Source organism: Eptesicus fuscus, chromosome 15, assembly GCF_027574615.1.
Source record: "Eptesicus fuscus isolate TK198812 chromosome 15, DD_ASM_mEF_20220401, whole genome shotgun sequence".
NCBI lineage: Eukaryota > Metazoa > Chordata > Mammalia > Chiroptera > Vespertilionidae > Eptesicus > Eptesicus fuscus.
In genome coordinates, this window is record NC_072487.1 from 75,140,022 (window position 1) to 75,165,056 (window position 25,035).

The following is a 25,035-nucleotide window of genomic DNA, read 5'->3' on the forward strand; positions in this document are numbered from 1 at the left end:
ACAGATCTCTCAACAATACCCCGCTACGCAGAACGCAGTTCTGATATTTTCCATGAATGTACTCCGTGCTCTTGTGTTCAGCAGTTTTAAGTCAACATTACCTAATTTGGTTTGGAACTGCCTTGGGTTCTGATCTCTGCCCCATTTGCTCATGTTCTCGATCCCTATTAGAAACAAGTGTTTTTGGTATAATTAATGTCCTGCTGCAAAGGAAAATCTCTATCGGATACCCAAGACTGAGGTGAAACACACCCACGTTAACTCACTCGCACTGTTAGCACCTTAACTGCTACCTCTGAGTGATCACTCAAAACAGCTCATAGCAATTCGGGGCCAGGATACGGGAAGGAAAAGAGCCACAAAATACTGCTTTCTTCAAACAGATCAAATAACTCACACAGACTTTAATGGAACATATAAAGCCCATGTGCCAGGAATGGTGCTAGGAGCTGGGGGACCAAAATAAACAGAAATATAGCTCAGTTTGCATTGTGCTTTGAGGTTCTTAGTCTAGAAGAATGGGGGGCGGGGGGGGGGGGGCGTGTGAGCAGGGCACTCCAGGAACAGCTAATGCAAAGGCAGGGAGATGTCCAGGAAGCAGGTGAACTTGCCCCCTGGAGCACAGGTGGGGGAGGGTGCAAGGAAATGAGTGATGGCAGGGGATAAAACAAAGCCCGGCTGTTCACCCAAGGTCTTGGATGCCAAGCTCAGGCTCTCCTACGGGCACCTGTGAGCCACTGAAGGGCTTGTAGGGTGGTGGGGGCGTGGCACAGCCACAGATGTGTTCAGAATCGCCTGAAGACTGACGTCAGGAGACTGCTGCAGTTCAAATGAGAGGAAATGGGAGCAAAGAGAAGGAGTTTACTGATCATATAACCGAGGCCTGGTGACTAGGTGAAGAGGCTGGGAAGGGATGAAGGAAAGGGAGGCGTCCAGGGTGACTCCTGCTTCTGCTTCCTGTGATGGCACACATGGAGGGGCGGAAGTTGGGGGTGAAGTGACTTGGTGAATGAGGGCGTGGCATGGCCAGAAAAGAGTTGGAAACGGATCTATTTGGAGCTCAAGGAGGGAGGCCAGTGAGCTGGTGGATGTGAGCAGCAGCCAAGGATGAGAAGGCCAAGGTCTGCTGCAGCTCAGCTCTGTGTCCATCAGTGAGGGCGGCCTGGCTCAGGAGGGCAGGCCTAGGAGGGAGGGTCCAGGAGGGCGGGCCTAGGAGGGAGGGTCCAAAAGAGAGGGCTCCGGAGGGAGGGTCCAGGAGGGAGGGTCCAGGAGGGAGAGTCCAGGAGGGAGCGCCCAGGAAGGAGGGTCCAGAAGGGAGGGCCCTAGAGGGAGGTCCAGGAGGGAGGGTCCAGGAGGGAGGGCCCTAGAGGGAGGGTCCAGGAGGGAGAGTCCAGGAGGGAAGGTCCAGGAGGGAGGGTCCAGGAGGGAGAGTTCCGGAGGGAGGGTCCAGGAGGGAGGGTCCAGGAGGGAGGGTCCAGGAGGGAGGGTCCAGGAGGGAGGGTCCAGGAGGGAGGGTCCAGGAGGGAGGGTCCAGGAGGGAGGGTCCAGGAGGGAGCGCCCAGGAAGGAGGGTCCAGAAGGGAGCGCCCAGGAGGGAGACCCAGGAGGGAGGGTCCAGGAGGGAGCCCCAGGAGGGAGGGCCTGGCAAGGGAGATGCAAGTGAAGAGAGGGTTAGCTCAACATTACCAGGAAGAAGGGATTGCAATGGGGCCAAGATGGAAAGTTTGCTGCCTCCCAGGGGTGACATCAACAGAAAATGAGGGTTCTAGCCCCAGCTCTGGAACTTCCCAGAGAAAGGCCACCGAACAACGCACAGTGTCAGTCATTTGCCTACCAGACACAGAGTAATCCCTGCCTAATTTCATGAATTGGATGAGGATCAGTACAATGGGCAAGTGTCAAATCTATAATAATAAAAGCGTGATATGCTAATTAGACTGGACTTCCCTCCTGGACCCTCCCTCCTGGACCCTCCCTCCTGGACCCTTCCTCCTGGACCCTCCCTCCTGGACCTCCCTCTAGGGCCCTCCCTTCTGGACCCTCCTTCCTGGGCGCTCCCTCCTGACCTCCCACCTTCCGGACGAAGCTGGGGCTGCGAGGGAAGCCCGGGTCCTGGGTGCCAGAGGGAAACTGGCGCCGGCAGCTGGGGAAGGAAGGCCTACTCTTGCATGAATTCATGCATCGGGCCTCTAGTCCAATATAAAAATGCAAAGCTACAATTTAACCCGATCACAGGCAAGAGCAATCTGACGGCGAACACTCAGCAGCATCCTCTGGCTTGCTTTAAAATCTAGCACCTTCGATGTTAATCCATCCTGGTGCTTCGATTCTGCTTGCCATTCAAAGCAGTGCCAGCTGTAAACCAGCGAGTCCAGCTCGGCGGGCGCGGGCAAGGCAGCAGAGTCAGAAACTCGCTTTCCCAAACCTGAGAAACCCTCTTCTGAAGAAAAGTCATTTCCTCAACCTTAGTCCCATCCAGGCCCCCAGAGCAGTTTGAGAAACATCAACGTAGGAACTAAGGTTTTATTTCACTAGCATGTTTTTCTCATTAAAAATAATCACCGTGAAGTGTCTGTATACCTAATAATTTTTAATGTTCTCATAAAAATAAGGGACAAATATTTAAGGTGTCCACAGACGCTTGCTCCTCAATAACTCCTAACCTGCCAGGTTCCGTTTCAGGAAGCCCTGCTCAGGCAGGCTCTTTATTTATGTTAGCGGCAAGGGCTGTCAGGCAGGGAGCAGTGTAAACACAAGACTGCAGGTCTCTTTAAACCACTTGAGAGAACAAATATACAAGCAGTTCAAGTACAGCAGCCTCCCCTCATCTGCAGTTTCCTTCTCCACGGTTTCAGTTCTTCTCCGTCAACCTCTGTCTGAAAATATTAAAATGGAAAATTCCACCTCACTGCGTAGGCATTGTGTCATCTCACACCATCACAAGAAGGGCGAGGACAGGACAATAAGATATTTTGAGAGAGAGAAAGACCACATTCACACTACTTTTATTGCAACTTCTTGTTAACAATTATTCTATTTTATTGCTAGTTATTGCTAATCTCCTACTATGCCTAATTTCTAAATTAAACTTTCTCATACGCATGCACGTATAGGAAAAAAACATAGTATAGGCAGGGTTCGGTACTATCCACGATCAGGCATCCACTGGGGTCTGGGGTCATATCCCCGCAGATAAGGGCGGGGGGGCGGGAGGAGGAGATGACTCTCAGGATTCCAAATCATCCCTGGCTATTTAGAGCAAGGCTTCTTTAAAGCTCTCTGCTAATCAGCGAACTTTGTGATTGAGCTTCACAGCTATCCTTTTTATTTAAAAACAGCTTTCCACACACTCCCATGTGGGAGCCCCCTCTCGGATAATTTCCCACCATCTCCAAAGCATTGGCTATTTTCAGCAGTTAAAGGTGTTCCCTTGAAAACCTGCTGAGACCATCTGCTCTTCCATTTCACTCTTGCCCTGTCAACGGTCTAACTATATTTTCCCCCTATTCCATTAGTTTGCGATTCTCGTTGGCCCTAATGTATGCAATATAAAGCAACAGGGTTGGATACTGAATCCTTTTTTAAAAAATCTGCATTTGCATTGAGTTCACCTTAAAAATTACTGGCCTCAAACCAACCATGTGTTTTTGATCAAGTTATCTGTATCTAAGACCATACTGCAAGCTGTAATAAAGCACCTGCTAAAAGAACAGGGTCTTTTATAAGAAAACCCCACGCAGTACCAGGTACACAAGTGCGGGCTCGCGATGAGCCTGGGTCTCCTTACGCCATGAAAACCCCCTGGCGACGCCTCATCCCTGCTGCTATCACGTGGCTCGCCACAGCATGAACTCTTTAGACAGAAGCTAAGAGGAAATTCAAAACAGATGAAAAACTAATCAACCCACTTACATTCTTGACTAAAATGTGGAAAACTTAATAGGGAAAAAAATTTCCAGATCTTAAAAAAAAAAAAAAAAAAACACCAAAAAAAAACACACAGCCTTTGCTACTTTGGGATGGTGCCATTACCCAAAATGCACCCCTGCCTGATGTTTCATGTGACAGAAATTCCAAAGACCCATCTGCCCCCTTAAAAATCATTAAGGACCCCAATAAGCTTTGTTTATCTGGGTTGCAGCTATCAATTTTTTAAAAATATATTTTATTGATTTTTTACAGAGAGGAAGGGAGAGAGATAGTCAGAAACATCGATGAGAGAGAAACATCGATCAGCTGCCTCCTGCACACCCCCCACTGGGGATGTGCCCGCAACCAAGGTACATGCCCTTGACCCGACTTGAACCCGGGACCCTTCAGTCCGCAGGCTGATGCTCTATCCACTGAGCCAAACCGGTTTTGGCTGCAGCTATAAATTTTTACTCTATCGGAAATTCAAGACCCCATGAGTTTTAAAAATATGTATTAATTCATTTTAAAAAGCAGTAAGTACATTACATGTTAATGTAAATAACATGTATTTTTATTTTTAAGAACTTTCCAAAACAAAACCCAAACAAGAAAAACAGTGAGAGTGGCACTGTTTACATTCTTGCAAATCTCTTTTGTGTCCGGCTTAACTGCAGGCCCTGGGCATTCACAGCCGCTCCTCTCCTCAATCTGCGGTGATTCCTTACTTGGGCTAAAGTGCATGAAAAAACCCCGACGTCACACAGATATGCAGTTAGGAAACGGAAGAGCGTTTCAATAGCCTTGCTAGGTTAATGGTGGATCTTCTCATTCGGTGCTATGGCAAAACTCGACAAGTAATGGTTTCTTAGAGGCCAGTTGCCTTGTGAAATCTGAAACGCTGGCGATGAATTTTTCATACTTGGTTACAATAAAACGCACTAGCCTAACCTTGCGCCTTGAATGGATCTTTTACCTGCGTGTGATGGTATAGCACATGCCCTGGTTATGTGGAATACATTATTGCACTAACATACGCAGATCTCCTAAGTGTTGACATGATCCATTAGAAAATATTTAAAAACCACATTGGTTTACATTTTATCTGATCTGATGAGTCTTAAACTATTTGGAAGCCGTCCAGAGTACAGTGGCAAAACAAGTTTTCCAAAATTCCCATTTTCACTGAAAACCTAGAATTTGATCATTGGCAACAAATGTTGTCAGTTGTTTCTTGGAGTGACAGGCTCACGTCATGCATTTCTGAGAAAATGACTGCCAAACTCTCTAGGGTTTGTCTGTCAACCTTTCTCTGAAGTACAGATGGTGTCCCATGAAAAAGGGGGCTAGTTCAGCTCAGCACAGTCATGGAGTATTCTGGAAAGCACCAGCTTTAGGATGCTTCTCATCTGGTCACACATGCTAGCAAACAGATGTATGTTCAAGGGTTAAAACTAACACAAAAACTACTGAATGTCAACTGTAAAAAATAAAATAAAATTATTTTGGCCAGTGTGCTCAGTGGTTAGAGCATTGGCCCTCCAACCAAAAGGTCGAGGGTTCGATTCCCGGTCAAGGGCAAGGGCAAGTACCTGGGTTGCTGGTTTGATCCCCAGTCTCGTTTAGGCGCATGTGCGGGAGGCAGCCACCCAATGTGTCTCTCTCACATCAATGTTTCTCTCTCCCTCTCCTCTCTTCCCTCGGCTCTCTCTAAAAATCAATGAAAAAAAAATCCTTGCGTGGGGATTAACAAAATAATAATAAAATTAAAATTAAAATAGTATTAATTTTTCTGTAGCCTGAAAAATGGAAAATACAGTTGAATACCAAAAGAAGGGTTAAGATTTAATAAAAGTAACTAGCTCTGCTGTTTCATCACGGCCATTTTAAAATAAAAGTGATTTTTTTTTTAAACAGCTCATGGTGAGAACACAATAGCGACCTGTAGTTTGAAGCCAGCGCCTGAGTTATGCCAAGGTGCCGCGGCCTCACCCGCCGCCGCTTCTTGCACCGTCACTTGCAAATGTCCACACGGTGAAAAGACAATGTCATTAGGAAAACAGTTTTGACCTTGTGGTCCCCGGGAGAGGGTTCTAGAACCCCCAGCGGTCCAGGGAACACACTTGACGAACCACTCCCATATGACACATACTGTAAATTTCCATTTGAAAGCTGCACATTGCCAAAGATGAAGAAAGCCAGAGAATATGTGACCTAATGGAAAGTAATGTTTAATGTATACTAGTAAGTGCCTACTATATATAGACTCAACAATGAACTGCAAATGGCGCAGAGGACTGCCATGCTGTTCCCAGCAGCTGGCCACAACCTGACAGGGACCTTCAAGGACCCTCCTCAAGCCTCCCCCCACGCCCTCTCCCCCCATCGATCCCCCGTCCTGTCACCACTCATTGGGTTCAAACCAGGCAGAGGTTGGTGCCGAGAGGCTGATGAAGCTGCAAAGACATGCGAGGAGAGGGCAGCTGCAATGGTCCCTATATAACTGCTGAGTTTCAGTTATTTCCAGGGCTGGTTTTATGTTCTAGGCTGTGATCGAGCTCCTTCATGCGCTGGAGACTGAACCAGAGTCAGTATGAGCTATGGCATTTGCTCGGGTCCTTGTATCTTCATCGGTGTTCCTACAGAACCATGACGAGCAATACAAACAAGTCTTGCCTTCACATGCCAACAACATACGCCCATCGGTCACTGCCAAGGCTGGTCTCCCTAGCTCAGTGGATAATGATTATTCTTGGTTATTCAGGAAGTCTTCTGACATCCAACTTGTAAATTCAAATTATGCAAATGAGCTGACATAGGAACTACAGTCAGAGAAGCTAGCTAGTTACTTTGAGATAAGGAGACCTAAGTCAGCCACAAGAAGCTTTTCTCCAAAATATAGGTCAGCTCTGAATGCGGTACTTCCTGTAATTGAAAAGTGTATTAAGCTGACACTAATTCAAAATCCTGGGAATAAGCCAGTCTAGTAAGAAACTGAGTTGCTGAAGTTACTTCTGTGTCAATGGCTCAGACACAAGAAAGGGGCCAGCTCACCTGCACAGCAAACCCCTCCCTCTGAGCGGGGTGCCCGCCCAGGCAGGGACATGTCCCCTCCTCATCACCCCGTCCACTTCCGTCGTGCTGTCTAGACCACGGTTTTAGGGTGCTCTTTATTTTGGATAAGTTCGCTTTCCTGAGGACGTGGACTCTGAGAAGCAGACCTTAAATGGCTCCATTTAAACAGAATCCCTTGGGATGATATTACTGGTATTAGCTTCCTCTTATCTCTGAGAGAGAAGTGTCAAAAGGTATAGATTTACCCAGAGTAAATGCAACAAAAGCTCCATTTAAAATGTTTTTTAAAAGATCAATCTGGGTCTAAATATTGAAGTGGCTGCATATACAGAAACCCCCAAAAAAAGTTTTATAAAACTCTAGAAACAAAACTATGTCATCACCAATGCCACCTCAAATCCTAGTTCTCAAAAATTTTTAAAAATATATTCTTATTGATTTCAGAGAGGAAGGGAGAGGGAGAGAGAGAGAGAAACATCAATAATGAGAGAGAATCATTGATCTGGCTGCCTCCTGCATGCCCCACACTGGGGAACGAGCCCAAAACCTGGGCATGTGCCCTGACCTGGAATCGAACTGTGACCTCCTGGTTCATAGGTCGACACTCAACCACTGAGCCATGCCTGCCGGGATAGTTCTCAAATTTTTAACAGAGACTTTAATTAAAGTCTGTGGACAAACTAAGGACTTTTCTCAGACACTGAATTAAAAGCAGAAATACCCACATATATATTTTCAACATAAAAAGTGCCAAACCTTAAAGTGTTGGCAAGCCATTACCCGAAGTGACTTCACTGGCTGCCTGCACAAAGGACTGAGGAAACCTAAAGGGAAGAACCCGAGGGTTTATTTCGAGGAGCGCAGATCCCTTCCGCGTTGACAGTACTCGGAGCTGCAGATTCTGTAAAGTTATATTCGTCTACTGTTTGTGAAACGGGTTCCGTGAAGCAGGGCGGTGAGAATGCCAACTACAGCCAGAGCTGGGTGACGTCATCGACAACACAGGGGCTCCAACACCCGGGTGCCATGGTTGGACAGTCCGGTTAACACAGAGGATTTTAATTAGAAAGGAAACACTAGCAAAGCAGGTTTGGCTGCGCTCAGAATCCCTTCCAAAGGCAAGCCTGCGTGCAGCTTTGCCATAAAAACAGGTACAAATTTAGGCACAGCCGCGGTATCTAGCCACAATCCCACCAGGACTGTTTTGGTTGTAAAAATGAAAACACCAAGGAATTATTCTTTGTCCATGGTCCTTTCCAGGACTGCATTCTAAACACAAGAGGCGAGAACAGAAACAGACCCAAGATGAGACAGATGTCCGAGCTTAAAAACACACACACACAAGACCTTACAAAACAGCCAACAGCATGCGGATGGGGTCAGTGACACAAAGACTGGAGAGGCGCACGGAACAGAAAAGGCTGCGTTTTCACAGCGTTATCACAGCAACTGTGTTGTGTGAAAGGAATAAGGAGGCTGAAGCTGGGTGTGCGGCTAACGGGACGCAGGGCTAATGAGCGCAGGGTGCCCTCCGCTAACGTGTTGCGATGTCACAGCGCACCCCAAAATGGAAACAGCGGGTAAGAAATAGGACTTGAAGAAAAAGCACCGGATTTGGACTCTACCGGAGTCCGCGTGGAGGCGATCTGGAGGGGAAACTGCTATGGAACCTACTCCTCTGAGCAGCAGCAGTGAACTCGGGGCCTGTTGCGATGTCCTCAGAACACCTCCGTCCTCTCGGTCCCCCTCTATTTCTTGGGGTACAGCAAAAGCAACAAACAGCTGTAGCTGCCCCCAACATGCTGAGCGAACAAGATCATCAGAGTTTCAAGAAAAACCTGTTCAAGAGCGCTTACTCTTTTTTCATTAAAAAAAAAAACAAAAACCCAAAATACTAATTTTTAAAGTGATTTTAAAGATTCCTCCTCCAGAGAGGCCTTGTCAAATATCCCAAACAGAAGGGGCAAGTCTGAAGAATGATGAGGCTGTAAACACGAGGTTCAGAAAGCTGGCTCTAACCTGCCATCGTGGTGGGCTGGATCAATGGTACTGAAAGACAGAACCGGGTCACAGAAGCAAAATCTCGCTCTTTCTAAGAAAAACCTCTGCCTCCCGGTGACAGAACGCAGGAGGGCTCAGTGGAGTTGTGACTGTCAGATGAATGTCTTTCGCGCAAACGTTCAGTGTCATCAGCGTCTGGCCTCCGCCCAGAAATGGAATCGGCTCGTTCACTTCCCGGTTTCTGCGCGTCAGCTGCCAGGTGAGGCTAAGTCAGACCTGGTCACTGCGGAGCCTGCTCGGTCAGCGGCACGAGGCTGCGTCACCTTCCCCTCCTGCCCTGGGGAACTTAGCCTGGTCTCTCAAACATCCCACACTGCTCGCCTGGGGATTCTCTCCCCCAGGGAATGCGTTCAAGGCCAACCCAAAGGCAGAAGTGGGGGGGGGGGGGTGAGAGAGGGGAGCAAACCACACTCGGCACCAGGAGGAACTTTGGCGGCGATCCAAAGACTAAAGAAGAGCAGTGTAGAAGCCAAATTTTTAATGAAAAGAAAAAAGCCAGATTTTTAAAGATCCGACTTATTTCTAAACTCTAAGTACTTCCAGGTGTGTGTGTGTGTGTGTGTGTGTGTGTGTGTGTGTGTGTGTGTGTTGGGGAAGGGGCGGGGTACAAAATATGACAAGGACATCACAAGAAAAATAATTTTATAAGCCCTGGCACCTGAAGCTTAGTTCACACCTAAGGAAAGGATTTTCCAGAAACACTTAGCCATTAACTCACAATGTTACGTAAAGAAGGCTAAGCAGACACATAGGGATTGTCCCTTAAGACAAGGGATCCCCATCTCAACCCACTGCCACTGAGCACCTGACCCAAAGGACCTGCATGACAGGCGAGGCCGGGCCGGTGAGAAGCCTCGGGCAGCAGCGCTGGAGCTGAGAGGTGCCCATCAGCCCCGCACGGGAAGCGGGAAGGCCTGTCCGCAGGGGAAGGCTGACGCCCAGGGGAAGACGGCATGGCGCTGGCGCACCTGTGAGCTTCCCCGGGCCGAGCCAAGTCTCTGGGAGGCGGCCCGCGCCCGCAGCCCTGGTTCGGTGAGATTCCCTGTGGAACAGGCATCTTGGCTGAGCATCCAGTAGCCAGACCCCACCGTCCTGTGGTTAGAGCACCTCGGCTCTTACAAGATCACCTTCCATCGCCCTTCAGCTAGGGCATGGCCGACTAGATGCCTGGGGGCTCGGGGGCGGCCGCTGAGAAAGGTTATCCTCCCTAATAAACGCCCCCTCCTCCTTCCTTGACACGGTCATAGCTGCGTGTGAAGCTCGGGACAGCAGGAACAAAATTTGGAAAGCGCCTGGCTCTTTGATGAAACCACTAAACATCAACACCAATCCCAGAGTCCCCCTGCCTCGGGACTCCTCAAAACGTGAGATTCTGCGTGTCCTTGCCATCTAAGCCACTTTTCTTTGGGTTTTTTGCGGCTCTTAGTCTGACCCATACACCTTGTCTCTTCCCAGTAAGTTGCAACAATCCAGCAGGTTCTGTGCCAGGCCCGGGAATCAGAGTTTTGATGGAGGTAAAATAAAAGGCCGGGGGAGCGCACGAGTGTGGCACCCAGTCTAGCCGTGGAACTAGGGAAAGGGATGTTGAAGCCGAAATAATGAGGACAGGCAAAGCCAGCAGGCCAATCAGGGGAAGTGAGGCTAGAAGGGGGGGGGGGGGAGCACATCCAGGCAGAGGGGCGAGAATGTGTGCGGGCCTCGGGAGGAAAGAACGCGGCGAGTGGAAGGAAATGAGAGCAGCCCCTCGAGCCCGGAGTGTGGAGATAAAGGGAAAGAACAGTGTGGCGGGGAGACAGGCGGAGGCCGGACCATCAGCCTTGAAGGCCGCAGCCAGGATTTCAGGCGACTGGTGACTTCAGAACTGGTGGCGAGTGTCTGCCAACTAATGCAGTCCCTCCTTCTCTCTCACACCCCTCTGTGGCCTGCAGCCTGTTTTAGATTTATTTAATGAGGTTCAGCGCGGTGCCAATGAAAATCCCAACAGGTTTTTCTTGGAGAACGTAACTCGGAGGTTTAAATGGAGTTGCACGGGTCAAGCAGTAGCCAAAACACTCTTGCAGGAGGACAAGGTGGGGGTTCGTGCCACACCGGATACTGACTTACTATAAAGTTAATGAAGAGGTTGTGTAGTGTTGGCCAGGGCAGAAAACTAGGTAAATGCAAGGGGCAGAAAGGCCAGGAACAGGGCCCTGTAAAAAGAAGACTCTCGGGCCCTAACCGGTTTGGCTCAGTGGATAGAGTATCGGCCTGCAGACTCCAGGGTCCCAGGTTCGATACTGGTCGGGGGCATGTACCTTGGTTGCGGGCACATCCCCAGAAGGGGGTGTGCAGGAGGCAGCTGATCGATGTTTCTCTATCATCGATGTTTCTAACTCTTATCCCTCTCCCTTCCTCTCTGTAAAAATCAATAAAATATATATTTTTTAAAAAAGAAAAGAAGAAGACTCTTGGGATAGAAGAGAGGTTACCATAGAAGGCATGGGCTCTAATGGCCACGGCCCCGGGCCGGAGCTGGATGAACTGGCCCTTTGACCTCTGGCTCTTTGACATACCAGCCACGTCACATGGAGAAAGTTACTTACTCTTTCTGTTTTTTTTGTTGTTGTTGTTGTTTTTTTTTAATCTCAAAATGGGGATACAACAGGATCCATTGGTAGGGTAACGATAAGAATTAACACGTTATCTCATGCGTGGAACACTGCTCGGTACCTGGTATGCCCTCGGTAAGTGTTGATGCTGCCATCACCACACAGGCCGACGGGGACGGGCCTTCCAATAAGACGTGCTGGGATAACTGTGTAATTATTGGATAAAATGAAATCAAATCTCAATTTCTTAAGATATATAAAAACTGATTCCAGATAGCCCTGGCCGAGTAGCTCAGTGGGTTAGAGTGTCATCCCATACACCAAGGTTGCTGCCGGAAGCCAATCATTGTTAATAACAGAGAGCTGTGGACAGGGAATTCGGAGGGCTGGTCAACCTTAATTGCTCTGAAGGGTCAGAGCTAATTATTAGATATTGGTAGTTGAAGCAGCCCCCACCTGTTAGTCCTAAATTCACTGATTGGCTTTTATTGGAGTTTCCTGCCCAGGGGATAAGGGTGTATCTTATTATTTTAATCTTAATAAAAGGGATGGAAAAGCCAGAGCGAGGAGTCGTCCTCCCACTAGACTTGGACTACCGCCTGGCCCCCATTTCCCAAATTAAGTATTTTCTAAGTCTCTTTTCATTTGTGTGCGGCCTTCTCCAGAACTGGAACCCTGAACCGGAACCCTGAATCACGCGGGACGTGAAAGGGGCTTCCACAGCTGCGGGTTTGATTCCTGGTCAGGGCATATACAAGAATCAGCCAATGAATGCCTAAGTAAGTGGAACAACAAATCTCTCTCTCTCTCTCTCTCTCTCTCAAAATCAATAAAAACACACACAACAACAACACAGCTAATTCCAGGTTGATTAAAGACCTCACTGTAAAAAGCAGGACTATAAAACTTTCAGGAGATATTAGAGGAGAATGTCCTTCTGCTCTTGACAAAGGAAAGGGTTTTTAAAGACACAAAAGGGCATGCACAGACAGAAAACAATGTGGCCAACTTGGCTACATGCAAACTGACGCCTCTGTTCATGAAAAGACACCACAGGGGATGAGAAACGGTACAGGACAAAGTGGGAGAGGATGTCGGTAACACACGTGATCAACAAAGGATTCGTATCTAGAATGAAGAGCTTTACATTCATTTTCTTTTTCTTGTTTTTTAAATTGATGTGTAACATAACATTGTATTAGTTTCGGATATACAACATAATGATGCAATATTTGTATGTATTGCAAAATGGTCATAGTAAGCCTATTTAACATCCGTTACCATACCAATTTTCTTTAAAAGAAAAGATCCAACAGGAAAAGAGGCAAAAATAATAAGAGTTTTAAGCATGAAATGATATTCAACCTTACTAGTAATCAGGGGAATGCATATTAAAACCACGAGATGCCATCTCACACCCACCAGCCTGGAAAAAAATGTAAAGTCAGGGAACACCAAGCCCGGGCTGCAAAGGGACCGCTCACGGCTGCTGGCGACTGCGGGACACAGACTGGTTTTACCCAGTAAGGGTGCCTGCACCCCTGTGCGCCCCAGCTATGCCTCTACAGGATACGTATCTTAAGGTCTAGGACAGTGATGGGCAACCTTTTGAGCTTGGTATGTCAAACTTCGCCAAAAAACTGAGCATAACTCAGGTAGTGTGTCACTTTGAGGAAAAAAACTAACTCCAAGTCTCTAGTCGCAAATGTTTCATCCTCAGGAGCAGCACATGTTTCATCCTCGGCATGCGGCCGGGTGTCATCAGAAATGGCTACGCGTGTCAGTGCTGACACGCATGTCATAGGTTCACTATCACTGGTCTAGGACGTAGACATAAACTCTTGCACCAAGAGACAGGCACAGCAGCAAGATCCGTGCAGCAGATGCAGGAAACAACTCGACTGTCCATCCGATTCCATTTATCTAAAGTCCCAAAACAGGCAAAACCGAATGTATTACCTACTGAGGCATTCATAAGTGATGAAAAATGACCAAAAAACCCCAAAAGAATACTGTTTAATACAAAATTCTGGGTGATACTCGATTTGGGTGGGGAGATCAGGAAGGGGCCACTGGGAGCGTCGGGAGCAGAGTCATGTTCTAGTTCTTTCCCTGGGTGCAATGGACATGGGTGTTCAGTTCACTGCTGTCTTTACACACATCACTCTATACCTACACCTTTTCTTTTCTTTTCATTGAATTTATTGGGGTGACACTAGTTAATAAAATTATATAGATTTCAGTACAATTCCATAACACATCATCTGTATATTGTATTGTGTGTTCACCACCCCAAGTCAAGTCTCCTTCCATCACCATTTACCCCCCTCCCCCCATATCCTCTTCCACCTCCCCCCACCCTCTTCCCTGTGGTAATCACCAGACTGTTTTCTGTGTCTATGAGTTTTTTATTTTTTCATAATCCCTTCACCTTTTTCACCCTGTCCCATGACCCCCACTCCTCTATATCTACACATTTTCATATATGCGCCCATAATATACCATAATATTTAATAATTTAAATTTGGATTGATGGGAAAATCTTCAGCATAAGAGAAACTTAAGATCACTTGAGCCTCTGCCAACTGGAGATCAAAAATGAAGATAAAGCATTTAGGAAAGAAAAAAAGTCAAGAGAAAAATCTATTAGACAAAGTATTGAACTATTACTTTTTCTTTGATGTACTTCCTGTTTTGTTCCCATTATAAATATAAAATGGTCTTCAGAGAGGGCATCATTAATACCCAAGTATGAATTGATTATTGATTGCAGAAAGACTTCACTCTTGGGAAGGAAAAAAAAAATCCAGGACTATTATTGTCTAAAAGCTTAAGGCACTTTTCACATATCACTACACAACTATAACAGACTAGTGGCCCGATGCACGAATGAAAATTTGTGCAAGACTGGGCCTCCGTTCCCCTGGCTGCTGGCACCGCCTTCGCTCTGGTCAGAGCAGCCTTTTCACTCCAGCCCATAGCCGCCTTTCTGTCTTCCCACGCTGCCCAGAGGCCCCGAGCAGCTGGGGTGGTGCGGAAAGCCTGCAACGTCGCCATGGTGACGACACAAGCGTCCCGCCCCGTCCTTTCCTGAGTATGCAAATTAACCTGCCATCTTTGTTGGGTTAATTTGCATACTCACTCCTGATTGGCTGGTGGGCGTTACAAAGGTACGGTCAATTAGCATATTACTCTTTTATTAGGTAGATAATTTCCCTCAAATAAAATGTTTATGAAGGTTAAGAGAACACAAGTATTACATTAAGCAACATAAGTTGTGCTTCTCCTCTAAGCCAAAATCATATCCATCCATTCATTCATCCATCAGTATTTTACCTACTATGTGTCAAACACTAAAAACTGAGGACATAGCAGCAAACAGAAGATGAACTATTCCTCAGCCACAAGAAAGAAGGAAATCTTGTTATTTGTGACAACACAGTTGGACCTTGAAGGCATCATGCTAGTAAGGGAGATAAGTCAGACAAAGACAAACACTATGATACCACTTATTGGTAGAATCTAGAAATGCCCAACTCCGAGAAACAGAGAGCAGAATGGTGGTTCCCAGGGACCTAGGGGTAAGGGGGTGGGATGTAATGGGGAGATGTTAGTCAAAGGGTACACACTTCCAGTAGGAAGATGAATGCGTTCTGGGGATGGACTGCACAGTATGGTGGTTATAAATAATAACACTATATCATACACTTGAAAGGTGCCAAGAGATCTTAAATGTTCTCACCACAAAAAGGAAGTGGTATGGCACATGATGGCATGGGGGTGGTCATTTTTCCATGTATGGGTGTATCAAATCAACACACTGTATACCTTAAACTTACACAATCTCAAAGCTGAATGAAAAAGAATATAATGTAGCTAAACGGTACTAGGAGAATGTCTATAGAGTCTGAAAATTCTGTCCCTGAAAACCTGAAGCGGGGACTTTATTTCAAGCAAGTAATAATCACCCCCCCACCTTTTTTTAAATTCTCACCCAAGGATATGTTTTTATTGGTTTTCAGAGAGAGGAAGAGAGAGAGAGAGAGGGACAGAGAAACATCAATGTGAGAGAGAAACATCCATCGTATGCACCCCTACCAGGGATCGAACCTGCAACCTAGGTGTGTGCCCTGACTGGGAATCAAACCCACAACCTTTTGGTATATGGGACGATGCTGCAACCAACTAAGCCACCCGGCTAGGGCAAGAATCATCTTTTACTAGATAGAAATAGTAAAATATTACATCAAAAAAGACAACCCAATTGTTCTATTGTTCCCCAGACAAAAGCCAATACAAGCCAGACAAATTGATTTTTTTTTTTTTATGAAACTGACAACTAGATTGCACTGGCTTCATAAAAAGTCTTTGTGGGGTCAATAGTGATTTTGGATGAAAGTACATCCATGGAGTGATTTAAGAAAATATTTTAAGATATCCATTTTGTAATTTGCTCTGATGTTTGCAAAAATCAATGCTCCAAAACAGATCCTCATGGATGCTCCATCTGGAGCCCAGACCGGCCACATATTCCAAGTTGGCAAGAATTAGCTGGGAAGAAACGAACAGTGCCGCCCCTGCTTGTTTTGTTGTTTGTTTGGGTTTTTGGAGTGAGGGCTGGCCAGGGAGGAACTCGGAGTTTGTCTGATTTTATCTACATAAAATAAACACTGGACTGTCTTCACTGGACCCTGGGAGATTAAAAACAAAACAAGAAGCCCACGGAACTTGAAAGCAACCACTGCTACTGGTCCTCTTTAAAGCTGTTCTGAGGATTTGCCTTTTAGGCGACTGAACTGCATTGAATCACATTTCCCAATGAGACCACTACGAGGGGAATTCCTGCCGGCTGGCAAAACCCGAGCCTAGTATACCACTATATATATTTGTATAAATTGCCAAAATGCATCAGCACCAGGGACTGCCTACGAGACAGTGCGGCGTATGTTCATGTTCACATCAGCAACACGCATGAACATGGACATATTACCTCACACTTGTCTGAACGGCCATCATCCATAAATCAAACCATGCTGACAAGGATGTGCAGAAAAGGGAACACTGTGCACTCTTGGTGGGGATGTAAACTGGTGCATCCACTAAGGAAAATGTGTATATATATATATATATATATATATATATATATATGCCCTCGAACTTTTCTTGTGTTGGGCAATCTCCCTTCCCCCTCTTTAAAAAATCCTCACCTGGCCCTAACTGGTTTGGCTCAGTGGATAGAGTATCGGCCTGCGGACTCAAGGGTCCCAGGTTCGATTCCAGTCAAGGGCATGTACCTTGGTTGTGGGCACATCCCCAGTGGGGGGTGTGCAGGAGGCAGCTGATCGATGTTTCTCTCTATCTATCTATCCCTCTCCCTTCCTCTCTGTAAAAAAATCAATAAAATATATTTTTAAAAAAAAATCCTCACCTGAAGATATGTTCTTATTGTTTTTTGGAGAGAAAGGGGAGGGAGAGGGGGAGGGAGAGAGACACACAGAGAGAGAGAGAGAGAAACATCAATGTGAAAGAAAAACATCGATTGGTTGCCTCCTGTATGCACCCCTACCAGGGATCGAACCCAAAACCTAGGTATGTGCCCTGACCGGGAATCAAACCCGAAACCTTCGGTGCATGAGACGATGTTCCAACCAACTGGGCCACCCGGCCAGGGCTTTTTTTCTCCTTTTTGCTTACTAAGTATTGTCCACTTGAGATCAAGAGTACAGTCACGACTTAAAACTACTGCTTCTGTGACAAACACCTGACGTCCACATAAAGCCCAAAGGTCCTCAGCACGGAGGAGCCCTGAGAGCGCCCAGAGGAAGAGAGGCGTTAACAGGCTACGCCAGCTCAGCGGAGACGCAGCCGCACTGAAGCCTTAAGGTTCCTGGGCTCTGCTCTGAAAGGCCTTCACAGACTCGAGGGGGCTAGCACTGCAGAGCTTTGAAAAGCTGCCACCTCCTCAAGTGGCAGCGGCTTGCAGCCCTCCGTTCCCACTGCAGGAACCAGAGAGGGCCAAGTGCAGTGGGGCCTGGGGGGTCCAGGGGTCCGGGCAGGCACAGTCCATTCGGACCTCCTCTGTGACGGAGGCTCATTAAAACCTGCTAAACACACACGGATTCTCACCTCTGTTACAGCAAAAAGACTTGGCCGAAACAGGGACCAATTGCTGGCTCTGTTTTCCAAGTCCTCCTGCTATAAGATAACATAAAACTGGTCATTCAGAACAGACGGGCTGTCGGGTCATGAAAAATTATTATAGCAATTTCTAGAAATCTCACACCTATTAAACTTAAGGACAGCTGTCAAGCCCATCGCCCACGGCCCCAGCTCAGTGCCTTGCACAAGACATGTTTTGGAGGTGAGCTACAACCCAGGGAAAATGAATAGTCAGGCTAACTATAGTGGCTTTAAAAAAGAACCAAATAGTTATTTTCAGTCACACACTGTAATTACAGTAAAAGGGGTAAAGAAGTCAACCTGGACCGCTCGCTGCGAGCTCCATTCTTTCCGACTTTGGCTCCACTCTCCCACAGGCTCGAAGGAAACCATGAGCCGACCCGACTGAAAGCTACCAGATACTGGTTTTAGCAGGTAGAGTACCAACTGATTTGGTGGGAAATCCATCTTGCAGAGAGAACAATTCCCAGTCACTTCTTCGAGCGTGGTGTGTTTTTAACTGGCACCTAATATACCCTGTATAACCTGTGCTGCAACAAGAATACTTAGATACTCGTTAAGGAGACTTCAAACACCACACAGCATCCTTTAATTACTTGGGAGAAAATTTACAGAGGCCTTCTGAAGAGTTAAGGATCAATTGTTTTATACAGCATTTACAATGGCTTTTAAATTTCCAAAGACCAAGGAGCCTCCTAGATTAGCTCTTTGCCATCTTGGAGAGAACTAAAATCTGTTTGTTGTTGTTGTTGTATTTTTCTTTTCTTTTTAACTTTTTTTATTATTTATTTATTTTTTAAAATTTCTTTATTGATTAAGGTATTACATATGTGTCCTCATTCCTCCATTAACCCCCTAAGCCCCCCTCCCACTCATACCCTCACCCCCCCTGGTGTTCGTGTCCATTGGTTAGGCTTATATTCATGCATACAAGTCCTTTGGTTGATCTCTCCTCCTTTCCCCCACCCTCCCCTATCTTCCCTCTGTTGTTGTTGTTTTTTTTATTTTTTTATATATTTTATTGATTTTTTTACAGAGAGGAAGGGAGAGGAATAGAGAGTTAGAAACATCAATGAGAGAGAAACACCAATCAGCTGCCTCCTGCACACCTCCCACTGGGGATGTGCCCGCAACCAAGGTACATGCCCTTGACCGGAATCGAACCAGGGGCCTTTCAGTCCGCAGGCTGACGCTCTATCCACTGAGCCAAACAGTCAGGGCTATTGTTTTTTAATTGAGGTGGAATTCATATACCATAAAATTAACCATTTGACAGAGAACAACTCAGTGGCACTGCGTCTGTTCATAATGTTGTGCAACCACCGCCTCTATCTAGTTCCATGATATTTTCATTACCCCACAGTACCCACTACGCAGGTACTCCCCGCCTTGCCTCCCCCATGACCTGGCAAACAATTGGTTTTCTGTCTCCACGGATTTGCTTATTCTGGATATTTTACATAAAAAGAATCACACAACACGTGACCTTTCGTGTCTAGCTTCTCCTCGCTAGGCTTAACGTTTTCAAGATTCATTCAAATTGTAGAGCGTGCCAGTACTTCCTTCTTGTTTTTCTGGCTGAAGACTATGCCGTTGTGTGGAAGAACCACACTTTGTTCGTCCATTCAGTCGTCAATGGACATATGGGTCGTTTCCACCTTTTGGCCATTGTGAATAGTGCTGCTATGAACATTCCTGAACAAGTATTTGTTTGAACGACTATTTTCAATTCATTGGGGTTTATACCCAAGAGTGGACTTGCTGAATCACAGGGCAACTACATGTTTAATGTTTTGAGGAACTGTCAGATGGTTTTCCACAGCAGCGGGACCATTCTACGTTTCCACCAGCGATGTCCAATGTTCCGTCTGCTGTTTTCCACTTCTTTGACTGTAGTCAGCCCCGTGGGTGTGATGCAGTGTCTTTCTGTGGTGTTGATTTGCACTTCCCAAGTGACCAATGATGTCCAGCATCTTTCTTATGCTTGTTGGCCATTGGTATACCGTATTTTCCGGCGTAGAAGACGACTTTTTAACCCAGGAAAATCTTCTATACGCCCAGTCGTCTTATATGCTGGAAAATACGGTACCTTCTTTGGAGAAACCAACCTCCTTTTATTCCCCACTTCCATAACAATAAATACAAACAATTTTAATCTTTACTCTCACTTTCTTTAGAGCTGACCCCTCTCTCCACTTTTTAAATCTGTGATTGGAAGTCACATGAATTAGATAAGAGCCCGAACTGGTCTCTGGTAAAAGGGCAAACTCCAAGACTGTTTCCGGTTTGGCACCTCGCGTATTTACTAAGCATCTACTATGTGCAAGGTACTGTTCTAAGTGCTGGGAACAGACCATAGGACAAAACAGATAAAAACCTTGTCCTCATGAAATTTACTTCCCACGAGAAGTTTGATAAATACTAAACCTATTAACCTGGAAAATGGACATCATAAAAATGGATAACTTGCAGTTTTCACAGAAATACTTTAAAATATAAAATCAGGCCCTCGCCAGATTGGCTCAGTGGATAGAGCGTCGGCCTGCAGACTGAAGGGTCCCTGGGTTTGATTCTGGTCAAAGGCATGTACCTTGGTTACAGGCACATCCTCAGTGGAGGGTGTGCAGGAGGCAGCTGATCGATGTTTCTCTCTCATCGATGTTTCTAACTCTCTATCCCTCTCCCTTCCTCTCTGTGAAAAATCAATAAAATATATATTTTTAAAAATATAAAATCAGTAAACAGGCCACTTAGGGCTCTTATGTATAGATGTTAAATTATATGGAAGGAATATCCTACTTTTACTGTCAAGAGTATTACTTTAGATACGAATTAGGCACATTTTACACAACTGTGACCAGAAAATGCACAAATTTACTATGAGTTTACAAAGCTTTGGGTTCAAAAGTATAGAACAACACACTGTTTTAATATCCTCAAGAATAAAAATGTCAGGCAAGCCCTAGCTGGTTGCCCAGTGGTTAGAGCGTCGGTCCAAGGACTGAAGGGTCCCAGAAAGTGAAGAAGAAAGACATCACCATCCTGCGTCCCATTTCTGCCAGGCAGTTGACTGTTTTTATCTAGAATTGTAGCACCTGACTGCCTGAAGGTTTTGTTTTTTTTAAAGATGTACTTTACTTACCTTGTTGAACTACCAAAGTGAGAAAATTAATTAAACAGCAAGCCTTTCACCATTCTCAGCCAGAAAGTTTTTATTTTATTTCATTGATTTTGAGAGACAGAGAAACATCGATAAGATGAGAAATATCATTGATTGGCTGCCTCCTGCACATCCCCACTGGGAATCGAGCCCGCGACCCAGGCATGTGCCCTGACTGGGAATGGAACCGTGACCTCTTGGTTCCTGGGTCGCCACTCAACCACTGAGCACACTTGCTGGGCCTCAGCCAAAAAGTTCTTGTTCAGCAAAACAGTCGCGGATTTTCTTTGTCTATGGAGTCACACCCAAGACATTCAATCCATGGACAGGGTGCCTGACAGCTTCAAGAATGTGCCTCATGGTTCTATTTATATTCCACTTTGTGAACTGCTGAGTCTTCTACAGGCCTACCATTAACATTATTGGCATTTCTTTGAGCTCCAGTGTGGGAACCGTACATAAAATGTCTACGTAGTTTCCAGCCTTGAAGTAGCTGCTCTACAATAACTGACATCGACGTCTTCTCCATTTATTATGAATCAGGACTCCTGGGACAAACCTCTCGGTGTCAGTTGATCCCGGAACTCAGATTACTCTAGAACACTGGCGCTGAAGGGAGCTGAGGTCACGCAGTCGAGTTTCCACCCAGTTCCTTGACCACTTCTACAACACCCCGAACAAGTGTTCATTTGGTTCCTTTTATTTTTTCTTTTTTATTTTTTTTATATATATATTTTAATATATTTTATTGATTTTTTACAGAGAGGAAGAGAGAGGGATAGAGAGTTAGAAACATCGATGAGAGAGAATCATCGATCAGCCGCCTCCTGCACACCTCCTACTGGGGGATGTGCCCGCAACCAAGGTACATGCCCCTGACCGGAATCGAACCTGGGACCTTTCAGTCCGCAGGCCGACGCTCTATCCACTGAGCCAAACCGGTTTTGGCTCATTTGGTTCCTTTTCAACGTGGAATCCAAGACATAGACAAAACAGCCACACAACCAGCCACACGTGAGGATAAGTAATGACAGCCAATGCTCATCAAGCTTATTGTGTCAGGCATTTATTTACTGCTCTGAGTATTCATTAAAACTCATTTAATAGTCTCAATAACCCTAGAACGTAGGCCCTATTATTATCCCCATTTTACAGATGAAGGAACTGAGGTTAGAAGACTTGCCCCAAATTACTCAGCTAGTTAGCATGAGGCTATGACCCAAGAGTCTGGGTCCTGACCCATACGCTTAAACAATAAGACACACAAACTAAATGGCAGAAATATTCTAAGAATCAAAGACTTTTCAAACGAGCAGCCACTGGAGACTGTCTAGTGTGAGAGCTTCGCTCAGAGAGTGAAGACCCCGCGTGAGTGAGCAGCAGACAGCTGGGGCCACAGGCTTCAGCGTTCGTCAGGCAGATCCACTGCCCCAGAATACGGGTGGTGTTTCACACCTAAAGCTAGAGAAAAATCTTGCATTTTATTTGGTATTTCTAAAACATTTCTGAAGTCGATCAGCATGGTTTATCTTTCAAAGAACAAGAGATGAATTTTAGGGGGTAGAGGGGAAGACTGGCAAAACCATTTCTTCCAAATAGGGAATTGCAATGAAATGTTCTCCCCTGTGGGTCGATGGTTATGACAATAATGTAAAAACTCTTGAGATTTTTAAAAAGAATGACACAGAATCACCATATTCAAGGTGTACAATTCTGTGACAAGAACCTTTGCACAAACTTGGTTTAAGGAGTTTCTTTTTTGCTGTGATAAGTCTTTATATCAGAGCGTCTCAGTTTCCTATTCCATCATCTTCAGAGAAAATAAGTATAAAAACTTCTTGAATGTTCCTCAGCTTTTCAATTTCATATTCTAAGGGGTTTCTTCAAAGAAAAAGTGATCGTATTTTACTTTTAGACGAGAATGAAAGGATGCAAGGTAGGCCTATCCTATATAATAAAAGCCTAATATGCTAAGTGTCTGGTTGTCCAGTCATCTGTTCAACCAATCAAAGTGTAATATGCTAATGATATGCTAAGGCCGCTCAACCACTCGCTATGAGGTGCACTGATCACCAGGGGGCAGACACTCAGACCCGTAGGTTAGCTTGCTGCTGGAGTCCAGCCGATGGGGACTGAGCGAGACAGGCTGGACATGCCCTGGAGCCCTCCCGCAGTCCCTCCCTGGCTGGCCAACCTCCCGCGTCCCTCCCTGACCCCAATCGTGCACTGGTGGGATCCCTCAGCCTGGCCTGCGCCCTCTCGTAATCTGGGCTGAGGGACCTCCCCCCACACCCAGTGCATGAATTTCGTGCACCGGGCCTCTAGTTCTTAATAAATGAGCAAGGTAGTGTTACTATCTCTATGACATCCAAGGATATTGCTCCAGTTTTTATTGTTTAACCTATCACCCACAAAGCTTACTGGGCAAGAACCATTTTATTATGGGTCAGAAACTTGACAGAGACAACTTGTCTCTGCTCCTCCATGGCGGAGGCCCCAGCTGGAAAGGCTAGAAGGCTGTGGGGACTCGACTGCTGGGAGCTAGAATCATCTGGAAGCCTTTCACTCATATGGCTGGCAGCTGACTGACTATTAGCCGAGACCTCCATCAGGCTGTCAGCTGGAACCTTTCCTGTTGGCTTCTCCATATGTCCCCCTATGTGGGCTGGTTGGGCTTCCTAACAATATGGCGTTGGGTTCTGAGAGCAAGCATCCAGAAAGAGTGAGGCAAGTGTACGGCATAGTTATGATCCTGTCTCAAAAACAATATGGTGTCACTTTTACCGTACTGTACCAGCTAAGGCAGTACAAAGGTCTGCCGAGGTTCAAGGGGAAGGGACATAAGCCCTCTTCCACGCCTCACTGGGAGGAGTCTCATGTCATATTGAAAGAGCTTGTGGAATGGGAGAAATTGTTGAGGCCACTTTCGTAAGATAGAATCTGCCGCTCACATGAAATAGGTGCCCTCTCCCCAATCTTATTTATTTTGTGACCTAGTATCACCAATTTTAAGCTGTCTCTGAAAAAAATACGAAAAGTTAATAGCAGGTACAACAGAGATCTCAGTCAACAAGGTGTGACTAGAATAATTCTAAATATTCTCGATTCATCTTCAAATGTCGGGACAAGCTCACAGGCAGCTTCCAAAGGAGTAGAAACTATTAGATGGTCTGCAAACACTTATTAAAATAATGCACGCATGACATTCATTTCTGATTACTCCCAAAAGCCAAATGCTCATCAGTGGCCCATTTATTTTTAACTTTTGGCCATTTATGAATTGGTACCCCAGTTTTACTTCCAAGCATATCAAGGCTTCAAGATCTGTTTATTATGCTCTTAGAACAATTTACAAAGCCAATCAACTCTTACTCGTCTAGGCTCCTCCCAATCGGAAACAAGTTCCACATAACGATTCTCAGTAAGATAAATAGCTCGGCAAACAGACAGCACAGCCACTGTCCAAAAGGGCAACAGAGTGTGACGAGGTCAGTGCTAAGTGACAGAGTTCTGAAGTTAGGTAAGAGGGCTGGAAGGAGTAGCCCTCTCCCAAGAGCTTAGAATTTTACCACTTTAATTCTTGCTTTTATGATTACCCAGACTTATATTGGGTAATTAGACCCACACAGACCCAAACAGCCTGGGCCTGTTCCCGAAGCTCCAGGTGCATACATTAAACTAGCTACTTGCTCAGCGATTTTCAGTATTTTTCATCTTCCGGCACACATACACTAATTACTAAAATTCTGCGGCACACCAAAGAACATTATATTTTTTGCCAATCTGACAAAAAATAGTATAATTTTTGATTTACAAAAATAATAATAATCGTAATTACCTACCCTTTTGCTCCAAAGTGATTATACTAGTATATAAGGATTTCTGGTGCCAATCCAATTGGTGCTAACCAATCAGACGCAACCTTATTATGCGACGTGACCAATAAGATGCAACTCTATTAAATGACCTATATATTTATGGCTCAAGGCAGGGCATTCATATCGGGCGGCTACTGTTGTGTTGGCTGTTTCACTTCTTCATCTGACAATCGAAGGGAAAAGAG

At 45.8% G+C, this 25,035-nt stretch overlaps 1 protein-coding gene across 11 annotated transcripts in view; it reads right to left on the reverse strand.

Moving 5' to 3' along the window:
* FNBP1 (formin binding protein 1) overlaps window positions 1–25,035 on the reverse strand; it is a 101,843-nt gene that overhangs the window by 63,397 nt on the left and 13,411 nt on the right. The window lies entirely within an intron of this gene.